The following is a 9,475-nucleotide window of genomic DNA, read 5'->3' as shown; positions in this document are numbered from 1 at the left end:
GGTATAAAGAACACACCACCATATGCATAAACTCGTGAGTAGAAAAGATGACTTTATAATGCAGTCAGAACTGTGGTATCTGTATTTCTATTTATTATAGACCTTATAACATCCAACACTATAGCACTACTTTTTGTGCTAAGATATGTGCTAATTTCATCCTTTCTCAGTTTACTTTTTAGATAGTAGAGCTACAACGATTAATCAATTATGAATCTATTATGAAATTAATCACCAACTATTTTGATTATTAGGTAATCGATGTATTTTTTTTTTTATGAAAAATAGTCAAAATTATCTGATTCCAGCTTCTTAAATGTGAATATTTTCCAGTTTCTCTTCATCTTTATGACAGTAAACTAAATATCTTTGGGTAAAACAAAAACAAAACATTTGAGGACATCATCTTGGGCTTTGAGAAACAGTGATCAACATTTTATGGACCAAACAACTTAACAATCAAGAAAAATTGAGTAATCGACAATGAAAATAGTAGTTAGTAGCTGTCGATAGTGGTTTTCAGAATATATGTTATATAATAATAAACATTCAGATAAAAGTTCAAGAGAACAGCTGAAAGGATTTGTAATCAGATTGTCCTTTTCATTCAACCAAAGATATTCTGTTTACCAACAGATATGATTAGAAAGTATCAAATTATCACGATCTGAGAAGCTGGAAGCAGATAAAATGACTTGAAAGAGGCTAAAGTGAGTAACTGATTACCATAATAGTTTAATCATCTGCTGAGTACTTGATTAATCAACTAATTGACGTGGCTCAGATTTAAACCAATGAACTGAGTGAATTTGTGTTGGGAGTCGGGCGGTGCAGTGGTTCCCAACCTTTGTGAGACGTTCCCTCACAGTCCGGTCTGATGAATTCAAGTACCCCTTCATCAACACCACTATTTATGTTCCAAATGTGCTCACTTCAGTTATTTCAAACTGGATGTTGTTTAAGAATTAATCATATAAAAGTGGATATGGTAGTGCATGTTATAATGTTGTCAGTGAATTGCTCTTTCGCTGTTTAGTTTGGTTTGTTCCAGTCTGCTTTCGTACTACAGCCATATAAAGTGATAAAACCTGGGCATTACGACTATTTTCCCATTACGTTTAGTGACAGTTTCATCTCCTCTGCTCACTTACTAATTTACATGTGCTTTTAATTGCAGTAACATCTAAATTAATTGTTATAGCCACGTCATTATGTAGGCAAGATCTGTGTTTTGAATCAAATCATTAATTCAACTTTCTCAAATGAGTTGACGAACTCTACAACCTGGATTACCACCAAAGTCTCTGGACGGTTACCCGAAACCCACAAGTAAAAAAAAAGAAAAGAAACAAACAAACAAAAAACAATTACAAACTGCCTATCTCTGTGTTGACACCGACAGAATTTTCCTTAAAGCTGCTTCTGCTAATGAGACCATCAGCGAGAAGATTGGTGATTTCTGTGTTGTTATTCTTAGATCCTGCCACCGGGTCAGACTCTCCTTGAAATCAAATGAAATAAGCCTTTGTTTACATCTTCCCACTCAAAGTGAAGGTGAATTGTATGTTAGCTAGTTAAACGGAAGCAGGAGAAGATTTTTATTTAGATAATTTGATTTTTTTATGTTAAATTTTGGGGTTATTATAGTGGAAACATGACTGCTTTTGTCCATTGGGATCTCCAAAATCAACAAAATAACAAAGGTCCTTGTAGTGGCTTTTAAATGTACGGATTTATACAAAGGTCTTTAAAATCTTCCCAGGGGGGCCATGCCCCAAACCCCTCATGACCTCAGTATTTCCAAAGTCCTGGCTACGGCCCTGTTGGGAAACATTATAATGTACAAAATCCTAAACAACACAAAAATGGATCTGCCTTATTTTTTTTAAAGAAAATGTTTGACACATTCAGCCTTTCAAAATTTTTGTGGTTATTTTATTTGCTTTATTTGAGTTTTGGGGTCTTTTAAGAAAATATACGACTGCTTTAAAAAGGCTTGGTGTGTTCTCTCTGCGTCATTTCACTGTTTTCTTATCATGACCTCTGTTGTACTTTCCACCACGCCTGCCCATTGCTCTGTTCCTTTTCTTCCTTTTGTTCTTGCCTGACTGCTTTTCACTCTTTTTGCTTTGATGCTCATTTTTGGAGTTGCTTCTTTTGTGTCTTTCTTGCTTGCTTGCTTTTATTCTTTTTTTTTTTTGTTCTCTCCCTCTCCCGTGTTCCTTTTCCCTCTCGTCCTCCGCCTGCCTGCCTGCCTCCCTCCGCTTGCCTTAACCGGAGGCTACAGCTCCTTAGGTTGGGCTGAGACAGCATCTTTGTACAACACCGACCGTCTGCTCTGTAATCAAATACCATCTGTCGCTACATCTGAAGACTCACTCTCTCGCTTCCTCCATCACACACACACACACACGCATGTAGGCACACACGCGCACACACACCACATCTGTGCCTCCCACTCCTGAACAATGTGTGTGTGTGCTTTTTATGTACAATGACCCGTGTACTTACAATCATTCCACCTGATTCATTCTTGGCCTGTGGGGAGGAAGTCGCTGGAGTCACTTTCACCAATTCCTGTTTGTTCCACCTCTCCCGCTGGGGGTTCAAAGGTCATTGTCTTCAGGTATATCCATGTTTGTTCTGTGGCTCTGTGTGTCAGCGGGACCTTGGCTGCTGTATCAGACAGGAGATAGTGGACTTTAGCTCCTCAGTCTTAGATCAACGGCCCACTATCTCAAAGGCTGCCAGCCTTTCCCAATGTTTGCCCAATGTTTGTCCCTGCTCCGGCACAGAAAACGTTGACACGGTCCCCAAGGTCCCTCTCCAAGTCCCCCCTCCCTTCCATGTCGCCTGTTATCACACACTCAGGTTCAAGAACATTTTCCATTTTGTGTTAAGAGTGTGTTTTTTCAGCTGAAGTTGTTTTCTTTAAGCTTTTACATGACATTTAGTGGAAAGTGTGTTTAAAGCTACTATAAGGAGATTTTAACTGGTTATGAAACAGTGTCAGTTTAATACTGATGTCTTTATCTGACCTAAGTAAACAAACTATCAACGAGAAAATTGCTATTTCTGTATAGGTATTCTTAAAGAAAAAATAAATCAGAAAATGACCATTATATGTCATCAGAGATCAAGAAAACATGCTGACTTGAAGCACTCACATCTCTGACAACAAAGCTAAAGCTGCAGTTTTCCCCGTCTTCTTCTTCTTCTTCTTCTTTCTATTCCTGCTTGTAACTTAAGTTATCGTTTACCTGTTTCACATTAAATATAGTTCAAATTAATGCTGAATGGTCGCTGGATGAGTCAGTGCCTGTTTATGAGTCATAAGAAATCATTACTAATCTTTTAGAAGGAGTAAATGTTTTTAACTGTGACATTGAGCAATATGTTAATGGAGTCTGACAAGCAGTAAGACAGGCAGTCACTGAACTCAAACTCCAGAGTGTGTATTTTCAGAGCAGTGGGCTTTAGTTTTCAGGATAACAGGGTTATCTTTACATTGACAGACAACTGACAGTTATCAACAGCTGGAGAACTCATCCTTGTTTGTTATTGTCAATTTGCAATGTTGCTCTTGTCTTGCACTCCTGCAGACTTTCTGCAGCCTGCCTGAGCTTCCTCGAGTCTGGGGAGGAGATGGCAGGGGGAAACGACTCGCTTCAACCAGACTGTATATTAAAGAGGATTTAAACTTATTTAACATACCATCTATGGCACCAACTTGCTAAAAAATGTATGTTTTTTCTCTTTTTTTCCCCTCATTTTAAGTTTACGATTCCTTATTCAACAAATGTCTCGACCAGACAAAACAAGTCAAATGAGGAGCAATCAGTTCTAGACTATCAACTAATTATCAATTAATACATTCATAATCAGCTGAATTCTTAACAGCAATTAATCAATTAATGAATAATCATTAACATCCCTAGTTTATGTTTGAGCCTTTTTCTTAGGTTTAATATATACATATATTTTGCTCTATGTTTTATTTAGTTATATATAATTATTAAAAATACCAGTAAAAGGTTGCTCTTTCAGTTCCCTGAAGTAATTTTGGACAACAAAGTTCAGCGCTAAAGTGTAAACTGCCTATATATAATATACTGTGTATAAAGAATATCAGCCGTTATATAGATGCCAGAATTGTTTTTTAAATTGGCATCAGCCCTAAAAATCAGTCAGGCTGTATAGTAAATATAAAGTGTTTGAGGAGAAAATTGCATAACCCATAGCCTGATAAAATAATAACAAAAGTAAGTCCATCACGGACGAGCCTCCAGTTGTTATGACTTGGCTCAAGTGGCCACAACAAATAGGAGACACACCATGGTAACGTTTAACGGAGAATGTTTTATTTAATCAATTCAACCAAATTAAAAGGCCAAACGACACAATTATGCAGCGAGGTGTGTAAATCGGTAAATCAGTGGTGTGTGGCGTGCATGAGTGAACAGTAGTGGGTGAGGGTGCTGTTGAGTGCAAACACAATATACGGATAACTAAAACAACATAACTAAACCAAAACCAAAACCAAACCGAGGGGTGCCTGTGGAGGAGCGATCAGTATCAGGCAGGACTTACAATACGCTGGGAACTAATCACCCTAATCATCCCCTACACAATGATACTGGTCATGGCAAAAGGTTAAGTAAAATAAGTAAAATATGTTAACTAAACATAAACTAAAATAGAAAAGTAGCAGTAGATGTTGAAAGTAATATTGGCAGTAATACTGAAAAGTAATGAGGTTGTCTGATGTCCGCCTGGACCTACGTTCTTCACATACAGATTACAATTCTATACTTGAGAAAATCTGTCTTCAAATACTGTATTTTTTGTGATTTTGCTGGTCTGTTTTGTACACACAACATCTATTGTACATCTGTCCATCCCGGGAGGGGGATTGCTCTTCTGTGTCCCTGTCTTCTTCTCTTTTGAGGGTCTACAGGATAGGGGGTGTCGCACTCTGTATGGACTGTAAAGCCTCCGGAGGTAAATTGTGATATACAAATAAAATTAGACTTGACTTGACTACGGCTTGGCGGAAGTGGGGGATTTACAGCACGCCAACCCGACAACAAACAGAACATTTCTTTGGTAAATATCACCACACACAAGCACTGATGTAACTCCCCATGCTGTGACGAAGAAGAAACACAAGGACTCAGGACCTCATTTCGATTTCTTCTCTGTGCGATCCTCCTACCACAACGACCAAAGTGAGCTGTCCGCCGTTTGAACCGTTTTGACACCTACACCTTGCAAAATGACTGTGGGCTTGAAACTGAAACAGCAGAATACTATTGAAGTTTTTTTTCCTCCATCAGAGGAGGTTATTTTTCTGTTTACAGAGGATGGTGATCTGTATGTATGTATGCTTTTATTTGCTCAACGGTGCATTTATTTCATTAAACTTTTCACACCAAAATGACTCCAGTTTCAATCAAAAAAAGCATGAAAACAGATTTCCACACTGCACAGATTGATGGATTCATTCTGCATGTGTTGGTAATTAAACACTGGATTTCATCTATTGTGGATGGAGCAGCACACTGGTCTTATGCTCCAGAGCCACTGGCACAGTGTGGGATTAACTCTGGGTTGCCCACATTTGGCATCAGTGATGGGGACACCTAGTGGTCAGTATGTATAATGTCTTCCTCATGTCATCCTTATGCATTCTTTTTGTTTTTGTTCTTTATTCATTATCTTTTGATTAATTTGTTCTTTCTTTTTCTACTCCCTCTTTCCTTTCCATCACTTGCATGTGTGTGTGCATGTGGAATTGGAAGATTCCAGTTGGACAGATCATTGTGCCCCCTTTTTCCTCCCCTCTCCCTCTTTCTCTGGAAGGCTCCAACGCAACTGGAGCCTCGGAGGCTCAAGAGAGGAGCCTGGGAAAGGAGGAACAAAGGGCCGTCCGTCTGCAGCCATCACCACTCCGCACCTCCTCTCCTCTCTCCCCACCTCCCCCCCGCCGTTCTTCCCTCCCTCGGTCCCCTCGCCTCTCTTCCCTCTCCTCTCCCCACTGGCCAGCGCCCCAAATTAAGACTTCAGACAAGAAAATGGGCTCAGTAAAAAAGGGAGAGAAAGCGAGGGAAAGAGGGAGAGAAGGAAGTCTGTAACAAGCCAAGAGGAGCAGAGCGACAAAGCCTCTGTTGTTGGATGGCAGGGCCCCTCTGTCGCTCTGCGAGGAACTGTCACTGTGTCAACTTGGACCTCTTGTTGCGAGTAACACAAACACAAACCATAATGAACACACACAGAACATACACGCACAGGCAGGAACATGCTGCAGAGGACACGGCTCATACACACACACACACGCAAAAGAAAAGGCTGCTTGAGCTTACAGTACAGAACATACAAAACATGCCAAGAACATACTGATACTCCAAAATTAGTGTAGACAGTATAGGTGAGAAGACAGGAGCGGTGAATCCCCACAGCATACCTTCATTTTGACTGCCAAGAGAGGTGAAGGAGTCAAAGTGGGGAGGGAGGAACTTCTCTTAAAAGTGAATGAAAGTGCAGGTTTGTGAATGTGTGCACATGTGAGAACGTGCTGAAGACAAAGGCAGGATAAATGATATATAAATGATATCAGGACACCCATTGATGCCAGGCCTTAAAGGTTGAACTGGGGGCCCCAGGGGCAAACACCTGTTAGAGGGTCTTATGAAACGTGCATGCGCGCGTGTGCACACACACACGCACACACACACACACACACACACAATGGAGAGGTCTGCACTTGGCAAATTTCTCAAAGGAAGATCAAAAAACTGCAGGTGCCTTCACTACCCACCATCCCCCCAAAGAAAGAAAACACTCATACACTTTAGAGCTGCGGTTCTCAAATATGGGTGTGGGAACTCCCAGGGGTCCGTGGCACTCCACCAGGCGCCCTGTGAAAAGTCTTCAGATTCATTAATTTCAAGTGATCCTGATGTAAAAAAAAAACCATTCTGGTTGTTCTTAGAACATAACTGCTGTGAAATAACCAGGAAAAAAGTTTTACTTCTCTGATTCACCGGGTTTCTCACTACGAGCGCTCCCTCTCCTCATTCAGTCCCTACCTTGCATGACCAACATTGCAGGCTCTCTCGCTCTCAGGCTACATCCTTAGTACAACATTTTTGTTTTAAAACAGCACAACCACCATACTAACTCGCCTGAAAATATCACATTTTTTACCCCCATTCAAAATTAATGCAATTACACGCACAACACAAAGGTCCTTAATGGTAGAAATTGTCTCTCTCTACGTTTCTCTTGTTTTCACAAAATCAAGTAGAAGTGTAAAAAATTATCAAATGATTATATTTAAGGGACATACATGAGGAGATACGTAGTATATTTTCTATCTTGAAAGGGGTGCTTGGCTGAAAAAAACTGAGAACCACTGCTTTAGAGCGTCTTCATAAGTGTAAGTGGTCACCGGGAGTGTGTGTGTGTGTGTGTGTGTGTGTGTGTGTGTGTGTGTGTGTGTGTGTGTGTGTGTGTGCATGTGCACTCGCATAACAGTGCATTGGGGGCAGAGATAGAGACTGAACTGGTTTGGCTTCTTCCAGTCTAAACTGGGTCTAGTGGGTCCAAGACAGATGGCACTCAGGGCAAAGCCGGTCTGGGCTCTCTGTCTCTCTTTCTCTCTCTCTCTCTCTCTCTCACACACACACACACAAACACACATCTCTTTTAATAGCCATTATTGGCATCCTTTGCCTCTTCCAGATCCCTGAATCAGAAATCACAGAGGCCCATTATATTTCCTATTGACCCATTTGGCAAGATGGTGGGAGCATCGAGTGCTGGATTAAATCGAAAGCAGTTTATAATCCAGTAATTCTAATGTTTTAATTACTTAGATGAACAGGAGGTGTTTGAGCAAAGGCTAATCTCTGAGACATAAGGGGGAGAGACAGAGAGACAGAGGCGGGAAGAGATTTGTCTTTCTCCTTTGCAACACACACACACGGGCTTACTCTAGGAATATTAGCGGCGTATTAAAGTTTATCACCTGTTATCAGCACAGATTAAAAGATTCGCAGACTTAATAATTCATATTAAGGTGAGGCCCACAGAGTGGAGGTGCGAAATGATTACCAAGCTTACATGTCACTGTGTGTTGGTATGTATTTTACCTATTTTTACCCCATATGCACTATATTCTGGTTAGAAAATCCATATTTCCAGGCTAAATTTGGTGAATTATCACAAGTATTTTTATAACTGAGACCTGCTGTATCTTGAGTGACATCCATGGCTGTAACAGATCCCGCAATTGTCTTTGATAGCCACCCCTCCCGTCAATCAGCCTGTAGGACAAAGGCTGCTAAACCAAGGCTGATGACCTCATGCCTGGGGTCTGCTCCATACCGAAGGGGTCTTAACACCGTTCAACTTGCCTTTTGTGTCTGGGGCCGTTTTTCAGACGCTGCTGAGTACCGAGAACTGCCTCGCACTATCTCTCGAGGCTCGGGATGCACGCGCGCACACACAAACACATGCGCCGCTGAGCCAGGAGTGAGCCTTAAGACAAGGGGTGACAACCGGGACAGCTGCAGGGGCTGGAAGCCAGTCTTAGCCCCCACCACCACCACCACCTCCCATACCGCCTCCAGCCAGCCAAACAAGCCATTGTTTCTGGCCGGGGCCTTTGGTATTTCATTTGTCATGAAATGGATACGGACACGGGACGACCATGAGGCTCTTTCTCAAAAAAAGAAGCTGCTACTGCTGCTGCTGTGGCTGCTGGTTGTTAACTCCCCTCATCCTTAACCTTCTCGCGGAGCCTGCCCCAAGCACACTGCTCTGAACTATTAATAAACCTTCTTTTTCCAAGGTAGAGATGTAGGGAGGGGGATCGGTCCGAAGGGTATTGTTCTCTGAAAGGGGTGTGAGAAGAAAGAAAAAAGAAAGTGAGAGTGTGGTAGGGAGGGAGGTTAGCTTACGTGCCAATCTGTTTTTGTCATCTTCATTTTCTCGGGTTTCTCAGCGGACATTAGGCAGGTTAGGCCTGTGAGCCAGGTAGGTCATCACCATCCCGCTCAGCTGTTGTCAATCTCAGCTGAGAACGAGTTTGGTTTTGTGGGTATTATGACAGAGGGGCTATATCAGCCTTGCAATAATTGGCCAACCTTTACACGTTCACATGGCTGCTTGACGCTAAGCTGCTCACGCATGCCACGTCTTAGAGCAACTTTCAACACGTAGTTAACAAGGAAAAGGAGGAACTGACAACATACAGCTGCACATCTCATGACATTTACGAAAACAGTAAAGACGCTACGAAGGCAGTCACCGTCGCAGCTCCATCATCTTTAAGTCCCCAAGACCAAAAGAGTTCATGGGCATAAAAACAATACCCCTCTATCTCCGTCAAGGGCATTCCTTGGCACAACAATAGGACCATCTCCTCCCCCGTATTTTCCTTTCCTCCCCTCCCTCCTCATTCTCCAGCCCC

This window comes from Lutjanus erythropterus, chromosome 15 (assembly GCF_056507025.1).
Source record: "Lutjanus erythropterus isolate fLutEry1 chromosome 15, fLutEry1.hap2, whole genome shotgun sequence".
NCBI classification, from domain to species: Eukaryota; Metazoa; Chordata; class Actinopteri; order Lutjaniformes; family Lutjanidae; genus Lutjanus; species Lutjanus erythropterus.
The sequence above is the reverse complement of the archived record's forward strand: the minus strand, read 5'-3'. Positions refer to the sequence as shown.